Genomic DNA, 20,745 nt, shown 5'->3' on the forward strand with positions numbered 1-20,745 from the left:
AGAGTTCTGAGAACATCATCTGTGTGGCTGTTTCTGCACCTCTTCATAACTCATTGTGGTCACCTTAGCTATATTTTCTAAACTGGCCTCTGTACCTGGGTGCCTTCATTTTAGGGGGGTTCAAACTGAGATATCGAGGCTTGAATTTTCAAGAGCGGCTGGCTACCGATTTGGGGTCTCTCAGGCTTTAAGTGGCTGACTTGAGACACCCTCAAGATATAGCAAATTGGGCACCCAAAAATTGAGGCACCTACGTTTGAAAATGTTGGACATAAAGGACCAAGCTCTGCTCCCAACTAAGTGACTTAAAAGTTTGCTACTGATGCCATTTTAAAGATTAATTCCAATGTCTGTCTCCCACTCTGTTTTCGCATAGTATGTGTGTCATTAGTGTATACCAGGCAAGAGGTATCTTCCATTACACTTCACTAAAGAATGGATTGTTTCCACACTGTGATGGACTTTCCAATTTTCCACATCAGGACCTTATTCTCTTTATTGCCTAGTTGACCATACAAAGTCACAAACACATTTATTTCTTTTTTTCTAGCAATTAGTTCTTCAATATGTGGGCAGATGTTACTTCTTAGCTGTAGCCTAAATATATGCGCTTCTATGTGCCGTAATATGTAATAGATCATGTTCCACATACAATTTTAAATGACTTCAAGACTTTAATCATAATAAGGGTTCAAGAGTTAACATTTCTTTCATCCACAGATTATATCTGAACATTTCTAACAATCTGGTTAAGTTGTATGAAAAGCAGAGAAATGGACATGAAACATGCTCCAGATTTTGCTTCTCATCTTCCTCAACACCAGAGGGGACGGGGACCTCAACAACAAAATGTCCCTCTTTCTCTTTTTGCTTTAACACCAGGAATAAATTTCTATAGACCAAAATGGCTGGCAGCCGGTTATAAAATGTTACAAGTGTTCTTGTTAGTCACCTGTAAAATGCCATATAGGAGATCTCAATCTTTGATCTTTTCCTAACTTTCATATAATCAGCCCCACCATTCATTCAATGAACCCCAAATTCTTGGATCTCACAATTTTTATAGCTTCCTAGTATACTTAGACTGTGTCTACAGTTGGAGCTGGGGTTGTGATTCCCTCTTGAGTAGACATACTCGTGCTAGCTTGCATTGAGCCAGTGTGCTAAAACCAGAAATGAAGCCCTGATAGTACATGCAGCATGGGCTAGCCACCCAGCGTACAATCCCATTCAGATCCCATCAGTACGAACTCAGGGCGGCTAGCCTGTTTTGCCGCTCCCTGCTGCTTGTGCTACCAAAGCCAACCTTCTATTTTTATCATGCTTGTGTGGGTTCGTCTGCTTGAACTGGGGATCACACCCCCCAGCTCCAAGTGTAGATGTAGCCTGAGATGCTCATATAATCAGATCCTCCAGTGATAAGCATGGTATAAAAACCTATATAAAATAGAATAGTTAAAAAAAATCTCTCGGTCTAAAACGTTGTTCATTTAAAAGAAATGGCTGCATTGACAATAAGATGTCATTCCTGATCATCACTTTCCAGTAGTTGCCACTGAAAAGTCAATAGTTACCACATAATGATATCTCCTAATTTAAGAATGGGGAAAATTGTTATCTGCCATATGCCACTGTGGGCCCAAACTTCACCCATGAGTTGGGAAGGAAAAGGGAGGGGCTTGAACCAGGGGCAGAGAGGGAGAACTACAACTCCCAAGAAGCACTGGAACAGCTCAGGCAGATGCTGATTAATGTCAAACTGACCCAAAAAGAAATATTTTCTGACAGGAAATTTTAGGGGAACTTTTGTTCCAATGTTGGGCCTTTTGTCCTGATTCACACCGAAAACAAATGTGGAAATAGTGGAAGTTCCAATGGAATTGCCAATTTTTGCTCCCCTCTGCTAAACACCAACCTCGGTGGGAGCCCCTAGGCCCTACTGTCATATAAATAAAAACATTTTCTGTGGTGCATGCAATTCTCAAACAGCCACAACCATTTTTTTTTTCACCATCCCATTCAGGTTTTTGTCAATGTCAAGTGTCAAGTTCCAGTTGTTAGCTCTTTCAGCTGCACACCACTCTGAGAAGTGAAGTTAGCATTTCTAAAAATAGGAAATAAATATTTTCCCACCCTCATGGAACTCAAAGCAGGCTGAAGGAGTTTGTTCACACTTTTTGGGTGGGGGTAGGGGAAGGCAGGTGAAGTCACCTTCAAAGAATGATTGAACAGGTGAATTTTTCATAAAGTTCCAAGCATATGAAAAAGTGGCTGAGATGGAAACCATTTTGCAGCTGTAACAACATTGGTCACTACCAGGCAACTGGTATAATGGGAGAGATGGGGCCTGATTCTTGTCTCACAACAGTGTGACTCAGTCAGTTTTACTGGAGCTACTTTGGACTGACAGAAGTTGTGCCAGGAAAAATCAGATGGGAATTCCTGGACACTATTTCCATTGTCTTTCAATGGGCATCGGGTACCAAATTGCCCTTTGTGCCTTTGAAGGGTCCCCTTTAATCCCACTTTGTCTCAATTTTCCCTTTTTTTGTAAAATGGGAATAATTAGGCTGACCTACCTCCCAGGGATGATTCCAATGTCTGTAGAGAGCTTGGATGATGAAAAGCAATGTAATTCTTTTTATTCTAAACTTGTCTAGTACTTATCACCAAGTGATCTTAACACATTTCACAAGCATTATCTTAGCCCTAATACCCACCACCACACACTCTCGTGAGCTAGGCTTCGTTGCTATATGCCCATCTTACAGCTATATATTTCTTGGTAAGTACTATCTTTGTGACTTCCTTGAGATGAATGATTTTTAATCCACCCTCTGTAATTTAAGGAAACAAGTTAAAAACAACTGAATGTCGGTACGTCTGAAACGTTTGTTCCCAGTTACACCAGAGAAGCCCATTTGAAACAAATGAGTAGCTTCAGCTTTACATCGGTCTGAGATCAGAATGGGGCCCCTGAGGTTGAATGCCAACCTGCCACTGGATAAATAGAATTTCTTCATAATGTTGCTCCACTGATTGGAAAGGCTGCCGGTTAATGACCTTTCATTACAAACTTCCTTTTTTGGCACAGCCTAGCCATTAGGCCCCAGCCATGCTTCACGACCCCTGGCTGTCTCATTGCTGGCTTTGATCAGAACTTTGTTCATTGACACACATCTAATACCCAGGAGTGGCACCAACTAAACTATCAAAGTCCTGATTTATGACTCGCCTCATATCCTAGGCCAAACAGGGGATGTAATTAGCTATGCTACCAGCTGGCAGTTTGACCTGACCGCCCATTTAGAAGCATTGGGGAGGGGGAATAAAAAATAAAGTTACCAAAATTACAGTTTCTTCTGTTGAAAAAAAAAGCGAGAGCCCTCTCACAGTAGTAGCACTTTCTAATAAGAGTGTCAAGTAAACCAAAGCTCAGATTTGCTCTCACACACTTTCACGGTATAGAGACCATCGCCCATCCTGGAAGCAACTGAATTGATTGTTATTATTACAGCAGCATATAGCATCTCCAGAGGAGACTGAGGCCCCATTGTGTTAGGCACTGTGCATGCACATAGGGAAGAGATATTTACATTGTAAGATGCCCCAAAGATTTTATCATCTAAATCCACATAGCAGGAAGAGGGAGGAGAAGAAAGAGACATGCCTAAGTAGGCCAGAGCGCCTAGTTCCTAGTCTAGTCCTACGCACTAGGCTACCTCCCAAGTGATGGGCCTGTACCAAGCGCACCAATTCCTGACATGCAAAAGGAAACTGTTGAATGTATCTTAATTCCAATAATCCAATTTAGTGAGTAGAAATAGGGAAGGGGAGCCAGCAGCATTAAACAGCCTGCTCATCATCAGGTGCTCCATGTACCATCTTACCTGGCATGGTTACCCGTCAGCAGAGCTGAGCAGTACGACAGGTTTGAAATAAAAATCTTACAAACCATCATGCCAAACTAATTGAACACTTTGGCCCAGTTCCTTAAAGGTACTTTGGCATCTACATTCACCACCTAGGCACCACTGACATTGTCATAGGCACCCACGGGTCCCCTCGGAGCCTACGTTTCTGCCATTTGGCATTGCAAAGCCTCCAAACTGATGCTGCTGCCCCATGGCTAATGAGCTACTCAGAGGCCCCAAAGTGGGATTCTCAAAATTGGTTTCTCATCAGCAAGGCCTGATCTCATAAGCATGCTCAGGGCATTTCCCTGTTGCCTGCCAGCTCCCCACATCAGGAGGGCTGGAGACAGGCCACTGATGGTGCTGTGTAGCCCCCTTGCACCTTACCTCTCAGCATGAGACAGAGGCATGGCTTTCACTGCTAGGTCATGGGATACATACACAAATGATCTGGCCTAGGTGCAGAACTCTCAGTTAGGGTTTGCATCTGAAGATCCCAAGTAGAGGGAAGTGCCTAGTTCTGGCCTGTCAGCCAGGTGCAGCAGGTCAGCCAATCAGGAGCCAAAGCCTCTCTCCACAGCTAGCTCCCTGTTCAGTTGGCTGGCTGTGGAAATCCCTTCCTTAGGTACCTACCTCTCCCCAGGCATGGTACATGGAGCCGGGGTGCCTAGCTCAGTGCTCTAAATTCCATGGGGTGCCAGACTGCAGAGGCTTGGACATTGCAACACTAGCAGAGCAATAGCAGAGTGCCTTTAAGGATCTGGACCTCCTTGGCTTAATTTAGCAGCACATAATTCTTGCACAATTAAGGGCTAGTCTATACTAGAAGCACTCCATCAGCTCAGCTGCACCACGGTCGCACGTCCGGTGAAGATGCTCTATGTCGATGGGAGAACTCTCCCATCGGCATAGTAAATCCACCTTCGTGAGAGGCAGTAGCTAAATCAGCAGGAGAAGATGTCAGCTGTCCACATCGGCGCTTAGGTCACTGTAAATTACATCACTCAGCGAGGTGGCTTATTCACACTCCTGAGCAACCTACATTATACCAAAGTAAGTGGTAAGTGTAGACCTGGTCTTACTTCACAGCCTGTCCATCAGACAGATAAGAAATGAAAACAACAGCCATGTGTATCAACATACTCAGAAATGCAGGTCATAATTATCATTGCAGCTGTACAGCCAGCTAATGGGGAATCCTTAAGGGTTTCTCCCCTGGGAAGTTCTAAAATCATCTAATTTGAAAACACTGATATGTTAGATACTTTGAGGTATCTAAGTTTGCATTCCTTTTTATAAAAATGTCTATTCACATTTTACAGAGGTTTTTTTGAAGAAATATTTTAAAGGTGAAATATCATTTGTAGAGCAGGTTTGAAAAGTTCTGAATTTTGAAAAAGAACAATGTAAATGTCAATATTTGAAATTTCAATTAAAAACAAAATACTCATAAAAATTTAGGTGAAAAATGTCCTTCCATCATTTGCATGTAAATTTTCAAAAACAGTCGCTAATTTTCAGCATCCAGCCTGCATTCTATAACAGAGATAAGGAGCGACCGTAAGGTTCAGATCTGAACTTCTCCATCACATGATGGCATCTTGATCTGGGGTTTTGGATTGGGCCCATCTCTGTAAAATTATTTTTAGCATAACTCTAACTAAATGTTTGAAAATTCACCATTTTCATAAAATCAGCAAGCAGCTGCATCTCTCTGAATTGTTGTACAAGGCAATTTGTGTTGATATCAAGACCATGCTGTAACATTGGATGAAATGTTCTGGACTCCACAAGGTGGTAATCTCCTCTTCTTTTACTCCACAAGAGGGTAAACTGTGAGATTTTGACTGTGTTAGAACTGATCAGGAGAGTCAAACCTAGCTATTTGCCTTCCGGGCCCTAATTACCCACCAGTTCCAACTCAGCTGAAACTGATTACACAGACAAACCAGAGGCATGTGCATCTTAATAGAAGAGTGTTAACAGGGAGAATCTGATGATGTAGCTTGCAGAGGTGAGGCAAAAGTTATTCTATATGTGGGCACTTGTAAAGGTCTAGTATTTCAGCATGTGGTTGACTTCAAATGTTTTCTCGTATCAGCATTTTTATATCTGTTTTCCACCCATCTCCATGAAATGTCCTTTGAAGGTTAAATGTTAGCAATATTCTTTAGCCTTTGGGCCTTATTTACAGTTACTCTGTTCCTGTGCTTGGGGCAGGGACTGTGGGCAGGTGGGGGGAAAGCAAAATTGACTTTAAGCCTCCTTTGAACTTCCTAAGTTCTGGGGTCAGACCTCAGGGCTGCTCTAACATACTATCTGATTCCTATACAGAGCATTCTGTCAATGCCCTGACACCAGGGGCTAGGAGCAGGGCTCACACAGACTCCTTCTGACAATTCTTCATTATCTGGGGATGCCCACTGCACAGGGAATAGTCTCAAGGGTCCATTTCCACCCCCTTTAAGGCCCTTGACACTGCAAGAATGGCTTAATCAGATATTGGTGTAACTGACAATTGGGCCCTTCATTTGGATTGTACTAGACACATTGGTGTAGGACAGGATCCGGCTGGCTTTTGTGAATGCTTTATTTGGATTTGAAATCACAACAATCCTTGCAACAAGAAAATTTTCAACCTAAAACTGGTCCTGTTCATTGTCTGAGAAATCTGTGGGAAAAGACAGTACCAAACCTCTACAAGGTTCTCCTTGCTGCATTTTCTCTTCCTCTTCTCCTCAAGGAGGAATGTCATGGAGTGGACTGACCCTCAGGGAGATGGGCTCAGACCCACCCATGTCAGCTGACCGGGATCACCTGATAGTAGCCTGTGCTAGTCAGTGGTCAGACTAATGATCACAATGGCCCCTTCTGAGCTTAGAATCTATGAAACTATGAATAAGGAAGGAAGGAAGGAAAGAAATGACCAAATAACCAAAGAGAGTGAAAACCATAGAGGAGGCTTGCCAATTCATAGCCGCCAGAGACAAGATATTCTATGCTACTGGAGTCAGATGAGGATGGGAGGATGGGGAGGCTGTGACTGCCAGAGAGAAGTGCAGGAGGAATTCCACACAGCTAAAAGCATCTGGTCATTGCAAATGCAGAAAACATCTCTGAAGATCCAGCTGGCCAAATGGAATGGAGAAGTGACCAGGACATTCTGGAGGATGCTCACTCAATCCAACCTACAAGTTTACCAAGTATGACATAAAGAGACCTTCAAGCATCCAAAGAAGACAGACAATCCTTGTCAGGGATTCTACACTAGGAAAAATGGAGAGAATGTTCTGCAAGGGACAGGCAAATAAGAAGATGGTGCACTGTCTTCCCAGACCCAAGACTGAGATGTGACTGCAACGTTGGACAGGTTTCTGAAGTTGGCAGGCAAGACTTGGCACTAAAAATAGTGCTTCATGTCATACATCACAGATTATAGATGATTTTCAGGAAACTCAGAAGAGTACTGAAGGAAAGGAATGGCCAAGTGATCATCATGGAGATCTTTCCTGTCCCACAAGTGAAGAAAGATGGAAGGGGGAAGATTTTGGAAGTGAACTGGTGACTAGAAAAGTGGTGTAAGGTAGCGAGGGTTTTGTTTTGTGGAACATTGGGCCATGTCCCATAGGGAGAGGGAAGCTGTATAGTTTGGATTCCCTCCATTCCCAGTAGAAGGGAAATCAACTTCCCCAGGACAGGCTAGATTATTCAAGAGGGTATTAAATGAACGACAAACAGAGGGATTAAAAGGGGGAACAAATGAGCACTTATTTACCACAAAATCAAGATGCTGAGAACAAAATTATTCACGGCAACAAAGGGAAATTCCTCTCCACTAATGGTAGACGCCTGAGTAACAAACAAGAGGAACTGGAACTACTCATTTATGAGTATAGATTTGACCTAGTTCATATTATTTAAACCTGGTGGGAAGTTTCAATTGATTGGAATGTTAAAATCACTAGTTATAACCTGTTCAAGAAGGGTCAAGTAGGCAAAAGGGATGGGGAGGTGGCATACTATGCTAAAAATGGTATTATCTGTTTTGGAGTCACTGACAACTCAGAGGCAAATGGTCTTGAATGCTTATGGTTCAGTGTTCTAGCTCACAAAGCACAGGATGGCATATTAGTTGATGTCTGCTATAGACAGCCAATTGCACTAGAGAAGATAATGACCTGTTTCTTAAGCACTTATCTATGTGTAGGAGAAAACTGTGTCATCATGTGAGACTTCCACCTATCCTTAGTCTTCTGGAAGACATCTGACTAGGTATTGCACAACATTTTGATTAAGAAACTAGAATGATATAAAATCAACACGGTACACATTAAATGGATTAAAAACTGGCTAATAGGACTCAAAATATAATTGTAAACTGGGAATCATCATCAGGGTATGTTGCTACTGGACATCCCGTGGGGATTGATTCTTGGCCATATGCCTTATGTTATTGAATATATTTATCAATAACCTGGAGAAAAAAAACTAAATCATTACTAGTAAAGCCTGCAGATTACACAAAAGTTGGCAGACTGGTAAATAACAAAAAGGACAGGTCACTGATATAGAGAAATATGGATCAATTAGTAAACTGGGCACAATCAACTGTATACCCTTCCATATAGCCAAATATAAGATCATACATCTAGGAACAAAGAAGGAAGCTCATAATTATTCTGGGAAGCAGTGACTCTGGAAAAAGTCTTGGGGGTCATGGTATATAATCAGCTGAACATGAACACCCAGTGCGATACTGTGGTCAAAAGGACTAATTCAAACCTTAGATTATAAACAGGGACATAGTGAGAAGGTGGGAGTAGAGAGGTGATTTTATGTTGGTATTTGGCACTGGACTGGAATTCTGTGTTCAGTGCTGGTGTCCACACTTCAAGAAAGATGTTGAGAAACCAGAGAGGGTTAAGAGAAGGGCCATGAGAATGAGTAAACAATTGGAAAACAGGCCTTATAATGAGAGATTCAAAGAGGTCAAGCTATTTAGCTTTTCTGTAAGTTCCTTCATGGGGAACTTGACAATAAAAGGCAAAAGTTTAACAAGATCCAGGAGCTTGGAGTTGAAGCCAGATAGTTTCAGACTAGAAATAAGGTGCCATTTTTTTTAACAGTGAGGAACATTTTACCAAAGATTATGGTGGATTCTCCATCACTGGCAATTTTTCAATCAAGATTGGATGTTTTTCTGTGAGAGACACTTCAGTTCAACCACAGCTATTGGACACAAAGCAGGAATTAATTCAAAGAAGTCCTATGTCCTGTGATAACCAGGTGATCATATTAGATGATTGGTCTTAATATCTGTAAATAGTTTCTTACAGCAAAAGGTCAATTGCTGATTGAGCTTGAAGGCCGAACTATCCTCACTCCTCTAGTTATGTTCCCTCCAGCTCAATTTTGACACTCTGTTGGGACACAGGTACTGGTCCTGTAATTTAGTCATCAAGGCTTTTGGCTAGCATCTTGTTCAAATATTACAAGAAATGTATCTTTAAATGCACACTCTTTCACATGAAAAACAAGCCTTTGGCTTAGCAAAAACTAGGGCAACATGATGTAAAAGAATCTCACACCACAGATGATGGTGTATATTAGGAAGTAACTCGTTGCACCACATAATAAAACCACAGTAAACAACTCACTATTTATGGTGAGGTTCTAGCTAAAGGAATGTGACCTTTTTATTGTCAAGACTTGTAGGCAAAAAACTGCAATGATTTTAAATGTAAAATGTGGGCATTACACAAAAGCAATGAAACTAAAAAGTAGCCCATTTTAAAATGAATTAAAGTTTTTTTTAAAAAAATATACAATGTATAATTATCCTGTGGAATTTGTTGCCACAGGTTGTTACTGAAGTAAATATCTCAGATTTGAGAAAAGATTAGACACCCATTTGAATAAGACTAGAAACTGTAATTATCTTGCTAGGATGAAATTGACAGTCTATTGAATTTTCATGTTTCAGGTTGTAAGCTAATCATTAATTAAAGCCAGGCAGATATTTCCCCCCTATTGGCATAAGAGGGCACAACTGGCCAGGTATATTCTGTGGGGTGAATGAGGATGTGCTCCTTCCTCTGAGGCCTGTTATAGGCCCCCTGCCGCTTGGTCTGCTCTGGCATGGCAATTCCGTAAATCCTAACATGGCAGACACTAGCATGCTGGTCACAGCTTTATTTACATTAGGAGCTAAGATGGTCCTGTGCTTCTTTGCTTTTAATGGCTGATTTCAAAGGACTTTGGACGAGGCCCTAAATGCTGAATGTAGAACACCTTGAGAAAATAGCTTTAAAGCAAAAACACACTGCAACAGAAACAAGGGGGCGGCCCCCACTGCCTCAGAATCAAAACCCTGAGACTACAGTGTGAAGAAGCTGCCTTCTATGAGAAAGGTAACCAGTTCCGAGCCTGACTTACTTCTGTTTCAGGAGGCACTGAGTTTCTCTGCTCATAATCCTCTAATCAAAAAGAACAGGAGGACTTGTGGCACCTTAGAGACTAACACATTTATTAGAGCATAAGCTTTCGTGGGCTACAGCTCACTTCATCGGATGCATGAAGTGGGCTGTAGCCCACAAAAACTTATGCTCTAATAAATGTGTTAGTCTTTAAGGTGCCACAAGTCCTCCTGTTCTTTTTGCGGATACAGACTAACACGGCTGCTACTCTGAATCCTCTAATCGTATCTTACATCTAATTTTAGCACTCATGCTTTTCTGCTTTACTGTTCATAATTTTTCTGAGTTTTGTGTGCTGCTTTGTCTGCTCTTTAAGTTGAGGCAGTATGAAAATGGCATAGTTTAATAATCAATCATTAGCCGGAGCCAAAGGCATTCTTGAAATAAACCATCAGTCAGGAAGCAGTACCTACAATAGAGATAGAGGCAATCGTTTGACCGATATTTTCCTGAAGAAACATGGAGTTTGGTTAAAAAAAAAAAGTGTGAGAAAATTGTCAATGTTGACAATTTTCTGATTTTCAGTGGGAAAATTCAAAATTTAATGTTGCATTTTGAATTGCCTTTTCAAAACATCAGCAGTTACCATTTTTTACAAATCTCATCTGAAATTTTTCTGGGCTTTACATCCTTTGATATTTTGACTTTTTGTCCCATTTCGGGAAGGCAAATGTCAATTTTCTAGCTGGAAATTCTGGTTTCTAAACAGCTCGAGTATTTAGTGAATGAAGCAACTTTTCTAAGACCAAGTAGCAGGAAAAGAAGCAGAAAGGTCTTTGCCACAAATCAAGGTTTAATAAAACAATAATATACCTGCGGCCGCAGATCTCAAAGTGGTTTACAAAGGAGGTAACTATCATTGTCCCATTTTACAAATAAGGAATTTGAGGCACAGAAAGGGGATGACCCAGCAGGCCAGCTCAAGGAAAAGAACTTATTTTTCCTGTGTCACATGCTAGAGCTTTATCCACACTGCCTCCCTAGATATATTGTCAAAGGAGCTCTGCACCTGTGACTGGGCCCAGATTTGGATGTCCAATACATTTTAGGTGCTTAGGTCTTTTGAAAACCCTGCCCCTGTCCTGGTATAGGACATGTACCCTCCTTCTTCCTGGATTGACACCTGCTCTAAGAGAAGTCTTCCTCCTTCAGTGGCCTTGAGCACTGGTGAGAATTAGGTCCAGCTTCTGCAAAGTATTAAATTGTGTCCCACAGTTGCCTGAACTAACTCCAGGGGATTGAAAATGCTAAGACCAGATTCTGATCTCATATCACCTTTATACTAATGTAACTCAGTGGAGTTATACCTCTGGGACTGAGAGCAGTAATTGCCCTTAGTTCTGTCAAAGAAAATGCTGATTTAAAAAATATATAGATGGTAACGAGGTGGGAAATGTGGTGAATTAAAGCTGAGAGGGACTGATCTTGCCAACAGAGAATACTTATCAAGATGGAGAATAAAGAACCTTTCCTCTTTTCGTTGTGTTCCAGACTAGCCTAAGAGGGAGAAGCAACCTCTTTGGTGTTATTAAAATCCTGCCTCAGCTGGAAGCCATTTGATGCGTGTGAAGATGTGATTATCCTCATGAAGCACAGATACCATAGCAGTGGTCAGACTGGGGCTAAGTGCTGAGTCAGCTGCTCCACTGAATTTGAAAGTTGCATGGATTGCAAACATCCAATCCAAACATCTTTACAGCTATCAATCTGGATGCTGTGGGCAAGAAAGACGTTGCAGGGATTAGCAAGTGCACCGAGGCTGATATATTAAACAGTATGGAAACTTCACAGTTCAGGTGAATTCCCCTGCTTTCGTGAATCTCTTAGAACAGAGCGATTTTCCTCAGTCTGTAGCTTTATTAGGATTAGTATCCTAACAGCACCTACAGCCAACCAAGAACAGGAACCCATTTTGCTAAGTGCTATGCAAATATAACCCCTTGCAAATATAGCAAGTGTTACAGGTCTCCCTCTAGGCTGATCCACAGAGGGTAGGTGTTGTTTCAGTCCTTCGAGCTGCAATAGCTCATTCTGGTAGTTCCCCAGTTCAGTCCCTGGTGAGTCAGCTAAAAGGCTGGCTATCGCACAGATACATAGTCCCTGCCCCAAAGAGATTGCAATCTAAACAGACAAAGAGAGTATTAGGCTAATTTCACAGATGGGAAACTGAAACACAGAGATGAAGACTATCTACATAGGGAAGCTGTACCAGTTTAACTTAATGTTTTGAAACCAATATAGTTACACCAGGGAAAACCCCTGCATGGACATTTAATTCAGTTTAAAAGTGACTTATTTCAGTTTAATTTAAACCTGTTCCTGATCGATTTAAACTAAACTGGAAAAATCCACTCTTATGCGGAAATAAGACTATCCACATGGGGGTTAGCACTGGTTTAACTGTATGCATTAAATTCACACCTTAGGTTATAATAGTTTGATTTTTTTTCCCATGCAGATAAGGCCTAAGTGACTTGCCCAAGGTCACATAAGAAGTCTGGGGAAAAACTAGGAACTGAAACTAAATCTCTTGAGTCTCAATTCAGTGTCTTAACAACAAGGCCATGCATGTATGAACATACTCTGGGCTTGGGGGCTCGGGAACAAGGGAGGAATGTGGAAGTTGCAACTCTGGGGTAGGGGGCAGAGACTGGTATATGTACCCCAAGGCGTGGGAGCTAGGGAGGAGGGCAGATGTATGCCTAGGGAGAAAGCAGAGTCTAGTGCACACATCCCCTGAACATGCACCACTGGGAGTTGTGTTGGTGCGTACTCTCTAGGATATGGGAAATGGGAGTCAGGGTAGTTTTGAGATGTTCACTGAGTCATGTGGACATTCACACTTTCTTTTGCACCAATGCTTCCCTGTACTCTTTGGACAGCTTACTCCTGAAAACCGAAACATGGATCTGCAGAAAGACAGATGCAAAAGCCACTGTCATCTCCTACTTTTCATCTCTTGATCCAATTTACTGTACCGTGCATCTCTTCAGTGACGGAGCTGGATTAAGTCTCCGTGACAGAACGTCAGGAATGCAGATTTACTCCAACTTGTTAAAACAGTGGCACGCATCCCAAAGAAGACAAGGAACCTTTCCTGAGGTTACCTGTTAGCATTCTCTTCCACTCTAAAATGTATCTGTCCGATTATCGTATGACTAATGTGAACATCAGCTTCCACACTTTAACAGACCTGCATATATATATGTGCCTGTTCTGTGTGTCCCTTAGATGGGTGGAAAAGAAGAGCAACGCAGATTAAGCTAATGGACCTATGCTCAGGTAAAATTTGTGTGAGATCAGAATCTGGTGCATATTTGGATTCACTATGCATGAACTTCAAGTTCATATGAAGGTTTGCAGAAAGGCTGTTTGTACAAATTCTTCTAGTCACATACGAACAAGGGTACTAGCGAGAGAACTGATGAGCTTTGTCTCCCGCTAATCAAGCCCTCATCCCTTCCTCTTATGCCGGAGAGTGTAGGTAATAGAGCTGGTCAGGGAAACTTTGACAAAACCCTGCACGCCAATGTAAGTTCTCCTTCTCTCCTGCACAGACAGGTGTGTGGGACAGGACATGCTGTGGACCAAAGTTTAAATCCAAGAGTCTCAGCTCTGGATCTATGGTTAAGCTCACACGGAAATAGGGGTAGTGTGACCAGATAGCAAGTGTGAAAAATCAGGACACCTTTTTTTTTCCGGCGGAGGGGAAGAGTTCTATGTATAAGTCAAAGCCCCTAATATCGGGATGTCTGGTCATCCTAAACAGGGGTCACACTTACAGTTTGAATCCAGACCCCAGATTCAATTTGCCCAAAGTCCAATCAGTTTTGAGAGATTGGTCCCGGCCCATCTACAAGACGTAATTATTTTGTTTCAACTATTTTATTTATTTATTTAACTAAATCTAACAGTTATTCACCTTTTTTATCTCCATGATGCAAGCTTTTTTTGTTATTTTATTTTAACCTGTGCTACATAATACATTTCTTTAGGAGAGTGACAGATTATTTTGTCACTGAGAACAAGTGAAACCTTTCATCATAAAATAAAACACAATGAAATAAAATAAACTTAGCTGTTAGTATTCGTTCATATTCCATTAAAACAAAAAGAAGAAATCACAGTTCATAATTTTAGTGTCCAACATATTTTAGAATCTATTAGAACTTCAGTGGACTTTCCAGAAATACTGGACCTGATTCTCATTTACACCAGTACAAGTCATTAGTGACTTTAGTGAAGTCATTAGGCCTGATTCTCCTGTCCCTTAAATGGGTTTAAATCAGGAGTAACGCCACTGCAATTAATGGAATTATGCAAAACCAGTCTGAGTTGGAGGAGAACCAGGCCCACTGACTCTGCATGGCTGCATAGTACGCAGCAGTGACAGCTTTGAACAAATTTAAGAGGGTTGATACTGAGCAGAAGTGATTATTTTGGGCATAGGATAAATTGGAAAACGAGCTCTTCCAAATACTGTGCACACTTTCCAGCTGCTGTACTCTGGTAGGTGATGTGAATTTTCACCATTAATTATAAATCACTTCAGGAGAACAAGTTGGAGGTATTGTGGTGGGGGTGTTAATTATTCCTTCGATCATTGTGGAATAATTAGTAGTTTTTTAGTGGGATTGCCCTGATGTAGTGAACATACTAAAATGCAGTCCGGTGGACTTAAATGCAATGCACAGATGAAAGCCGATATAGAGGAGAGATTTGCTGCAAAATGCAGTAACTGCTCTCAGTTCAACTGTACAGTCTTTAATTAACTTTTATTTTCTTTAAAATTCCTCTTTGCACATCTATAAAGCCATGCAGAATGCATGCGAATTAAAATACTTTTGTGGCAAGGTATGGGGTGAGCTTTTTCCTTTTCTAAGATCAGCTCTTCCTCAGCGACTCTATGGGAAAATAGGCAGCAAGCGACACCGGGTGGGTTTTTCCAAAGCACGTAGGGTTGGCCCAACTCTGCTCCCACTGAAACCAATGGAAGCAGAGATAGACCAACACTAAGGACTTTTGAAAATCCCACCAGAGTACCAGAAATGATACCTGACCTTGAAGCATTCACTAGAAAGGTGAGCAGACACAAGAAGCCCTGCCCAGATGAGTATATGTGGTTAGGATGGAGTCCTGGCCCTACCTCTTTGTGCAAAGCTGTACCGGGAAGGGAAGAGCCATGTACATCCTTTGTGCTGCGAATGCCTTAGAGGGCAGCAAGGGATTTCCCGCTCTGACAGCTTCCCCCCTGAAGAGATCTGTGGAAGACAGAAGCTCAGTTTTGCAAAGGATTTCAAGTTTTTCAAATCCGGATTCATTCTGAATTGGAGCCAAAAAGGGAAAACTTCAAAATTCTCCATGAAGGGAAATTCCCAGGGGAAAAAATAGTTTCCAGTCACTCAAGACATTTGAGGTTTCTTAGTTTGCATTGTATTATATATAATATAAGGCACAATTTAAAAAAAAAATTAACAAAAACTTGTTTCAAAACAAATAAGTGAAACAGGCTGTTTTAACATTAATGGGGCTACATTTTCTGTTTCTTTCTAAACAAAATTCCACCAAAATCTACCCAGGTTCATGTTGCATTTTGATTTTAGCAGAACTGCATAGGCCAACAGAATATGGTTCCATCAAAGTTTCTCTGACCAGCATCATTATGTGCACTTTCAGGCATAAAGGGAAGGAATGAGGAGCTGATTAGTTATAGCCAGAGTGTCATGTACTCACTCTGGTGATGCTCAACCAGCAGAGAAGTCCCACAATTTAGAGATGCCCTGGGGCAGCTCTAAAATATACAGGGGGCTATTGTGGTCTCCAGCCAGCTGAGAATCAGGACAGTGGAAAGGTGACTTAGCGCCTTTCTATCCACTCCCCATGTCTTGTATTGAGAGCAACTTGACTTGACCTGGGGATCTGGCTCAAGATTTCTCAAATGCATTTCCCTCAAATACAGTCCTTAAAAATCAAGGGTATTAACAGGTAGAACTAGTTAAAGTAATTATTAATGACGCATTTGAATGTGATCTTGAGGAACTAGTGAGCATTGTGGGTGGCTATGACAGCAACGAAAGGGAGGTAACTGAGGTGGGGAGGCGTCTGTGAGTGCATTTGGTTAAGTGGTAAGACACGTAACGTAAAGTTGATTTGAATGTTCACTCTTCTTTGGCAGGTGATTTCCTTGATTTTTAATGACTAGGGCTGTGAGGAAATGCACTCATGCAAATTTAACCCTCAATGAACAAAAAACGTATTCATATGAGAACTTCCCTGCTTTCATTGTTTTGAATACGAAGCAAGGAGTGACAGGGGATTAGGTTTAAAATCAGGATACCCGCTGTCCTTTGAGAGAACTTCTGAACTCCACTGTTGCAGCCTTCCTTCTGCAGACCTGTCCACATCTGTCCGTAGGGCGCGTGGGAATTAATTATAGCCATGGGAGATATAGGAAGTAGTTGAGTCAAATGGAAGGGGTGATGGACAGGCTTTTATCCAGGCTGAAAATGTAAAAAATGTGACATGTGAAACATGGATAGATGGCTATTTTCTCCCTGCCCCTGGCCCAGGCCCCTACATGCTTTACCATGTCCATCCCCATCATATGCACCCCCGGGACCCATTTGTAATGAGCTGCATAACTCACCCATTGCTTTGCCACTCAAATGTGGCCACTCAGAAGGCATAGTGATAAAACAGTTATAAAACATCATCAAACCATCGTGTAGTCCCACACGTTAGAGACCAGCGTGTCAAAGAGCTCAGCACCCAATATACACACAACACACTGACGACTTTTGCAAATCTGGCAGTTTTATACCCCCACACCACTGCATACGCATTTGGCATGTATGTGTATAAATATACACACACAAGTGCACACGCATACATTATTGCATAATAATCTGCCTCTGTGTGTATGTAACTGGTCAGATTTGTATGTAACAATGTGCGTGTATGTGTGTATAAATATATGTATACGTACTCATTACTGCATGTAGACTTGAAGCAAAATATCAATGCAATTGACATATTTGTTCACATCCATTTTGTTTACCAGAAACACTAACTTAAAAGGAAAGATTATTTTCTTTTTCAATGACAAAGCAGCAACAGAGGCTGAGAGGTTTAAGAAAACATACAAATGTGCCATCTAATAGTCCATCAAATAGCCCTTGTCACACAGACAAACCTTTTATCTCTCTCTCCCAGATTCTAATCAGGGGTACAGTCTGCATGCTTCTTGTGTTACTGCAGCAACCAATCCAGCTGGGATTCCCTATGCCCTGGGAAATAAACTCATTTTGACCTAAATGAAATATTTCAGTGTCTTGTTTTACCTTTTCACATTAACAAACTGGCTTTTATTTGGTATTCAAGTCAACAAAGGTGCAGTTCTCTTGAAGGCAGAATGTGTATGCTCTATGGGGGAATTTCTTTAATTGTATTAAGACAGAGAGGCTGATCCTAGAAGACGTGATGATATGTCATAAAAGAAGACATGTTAGCGTGCAGTGTGATAGCGAATATGACATTTAACAGAGAACTCGGCGGGAGAGGACTCAGAGATTGGACCCCATTGATGGAATTAACACAAAGAGGAAGAAGAGGGGAGTTTTACTGATAAAAGAAGTGACTTCGGGAAATGCGATCACAGGACTAACTTTATGACTTTTCATTGTACTTAAATAACCAACTGACGTTCACTGAACACTTAGTTTAGAAGAGGAGGGAAAGCTCCAGTTTTTCATTGCTTCTGTTGTATTTAAACACCTAGATTCAAAGAATTACAATGTCTATTGATATTTTCCATGATCATCAATATATGTCCATAATGCTGTAAGAGAAACTCTTAGTTCGAATTCAGTGCTCGTTTCATTGTGGTTGAATCACTGTAAGTTAGAGCGGAATTTGTCTGTGCATGTTAGGCACAGTTTCCTGGGTTTACATTCATTACTTGCCACCACAATACAAGATTAAAAAGGGAGGAACAAATAAATAATTTGTTAAACTGAATATTGAATTCTAAAAATATAGATAACTGATATTCCATGTAATCATGGATGCAATAACGTATCCAGATATTCATGGGTACAAATAACAAGCAAGCATGCCCAAACCCTCAGTCCGAACATCTAAAACTATGGAGGGGGGAGGGGGCCAAAAAAAAAAAGAAAGAAAAAAGCACATCTGTGAAATTCTTTCACCAAAATCTTCCCATGCCTGCTGCACTATTTTCAAATAGCCAATTGAAGGAGGGCAACAAGTATCCACAGTCTCTCAGAGATTAGTTGAGACAGGCATCTTGGATTTCTGTCACTAAATCATTGCAAAGCTCAAGTATTCTTAAAACACACACACACACACACTATGCCAAGCAACTGAATTCAGTTGCCAATAGTTTCCAGGGGAGACCATCAACAAAGCATGTCTAGCTCATGGTCTCTCGCCAATTGTAGGTTCATGTGTTTGGCCTGACTTCCCAGCATGTCTTGCCCCAAGCCCAGGACTTGACTATCCTGAGAAAGTACATTTCCTAGCAAACCTGCTCCCCTGGATCTCAGAAAGAGATTATCTGGGAACTATTCAGTTTATTCCCAATTCAAAACTGATGAGCCCGCCCCCCCCCCCCCCCAAAATCATGAGAATGTCTTTAAAAATATACACATTTGGGGTTATTTTTATTTGCCTGCTGGCATTTGACCTTTTAGGGTGTACTCAGGTCACATTTTCAAGCTCTTCTTTGCAACCAAAGGGGGCTAGAAACTTACTTAAAAGAGAGAGACAGACAGACAGACAGAAAATTGAGATTCTCATATAATCACATGACTCCAGGAAATGGATCTTTACCTTCTCTCTTGCTATTGAGAAGAGAGAGGAGTCCTAGTCCACTCCGCTCATGGAACTCAGGGTCAACAGAATGGGCCTTATCAAATTCCAGACTGGTTCCCCTCTGTAACCACAACCTTTTTCCAATAGAGACGGATGAGGTAAATGAGGATCATGAAAGGAAGGATTATCAAGCGGTTAGGGCACGAGCTGGTGACGTGTGTTCCAGTCCCTACTCTACCACCTTTGGCAAGTCACTGGGGCACCGAGGCCCAGATCCAATCATTACAATTTAGGAGCCTAAGTGTCTTTGAGGATCTGAGCCTTAGCTTCTCTGTGTCTCAGTTCCCTATCTGTAACCCGGGATAATTCCTACCTCACAAGGGCGTTCTGAGGGTGAAACAGGGAAAAAGTTTGTGTGGTGATTATGTATTATGGCAATGAGGGCCATATCAGTGAGTACTTAAGAGAGATCAGTAGTGTTGGCAAAGTAGCCTTCCCTCACAGTTCTTATGGGGTCTACACACCCCATTGCAGAGGAATGGATGCACACGCCCGAATTCCCAGTTGGTTCTCTTCTCTCCAACAGGCCAAATCGAAACCCTAGAACCAAACAGGCCTGAGCGTGGCTTCGTTTTGAAACAAAATTGTGCAACTTGGACCTATCCTCTGATGTCCCAGTGAAACAAAACTCTTGCTTTGCTTGATTTTACCCTTGCTTCCAGGGATGTATGTTAGAGGGCCGTGAAGCTCTGGCTGCTCCAGAAAAAAAAAAAACAATTGGAAAAAATCATCCTGTTTGTTATTTTCTATTATACATAAACTCAAAGATGAACGTGATGTGGCAGAGACATGGAAATGGCTCTGCCTCTGCCATGCCAAAACATTGGACAAGGAAACTAAAAGCTGTCTAACTAAAAATGTCAACTCTGTGCATAATATGAATTATATTTAATAATATATTTTAAATTATGGTTTGAAGAGGAGGGAGCAGAACGGAGTTCATGGATTTGCCTCCCTCCCCCCTTTTAAGTATGTCGAAGAAGGTGGTTTTTTTCATGTGAATCATTATTATTATTAGAAATAATTCAGTGCCTTAGCCCATAAAAGAAATCCTCTTCTGATCAGGGCTTGCGCCTTGAGTGAGTAAATAAATAGCATCCGTTTGATGTCACAAACGTGGCAGCCGCATGTTTATTTCTTCACTTTGAAATAAAAAATAAAATAAGAGCAGCTACTCTTCACCCCCCCACCTCCCCAACCCCCCGCTTCCTGAGGTTTGTGTTGCTGTGAAATAAACAGATGCTGCTGGCGGGGAGAGGGGGAGAGGAATGTGAACACTCTGAATGTTTAAAATAATCCCAGTTGCTGTGATTAGCAAGCATAACAAAAGAGGGGTGATAAGGAAATAGAAGGCATCAGAAATGACTGGGTTTGTTTTTGTTTTGTGTTTTCTACTGTAAAATGTCTGACATTGCCAAAAAAAAATAAAAAAATAGAACCTGCCCTTGAAAACAGACATCTGT

The sequence above is a fragment of the Eretmochelys imbricata genome, chromosome 1 (assembly GCF_965152235.1).
Source record: "Eretmochelys imbricata isolate rEreImb1 chromosome 1, rEreImb1.hap1, whole genome shotgun sequence".
Lineage (NCBI taxonomy): Eukaryota > Metazoa > Chordata > Testudines > Cheloniidae > Eretmochelys > Eretmochelys imbricata.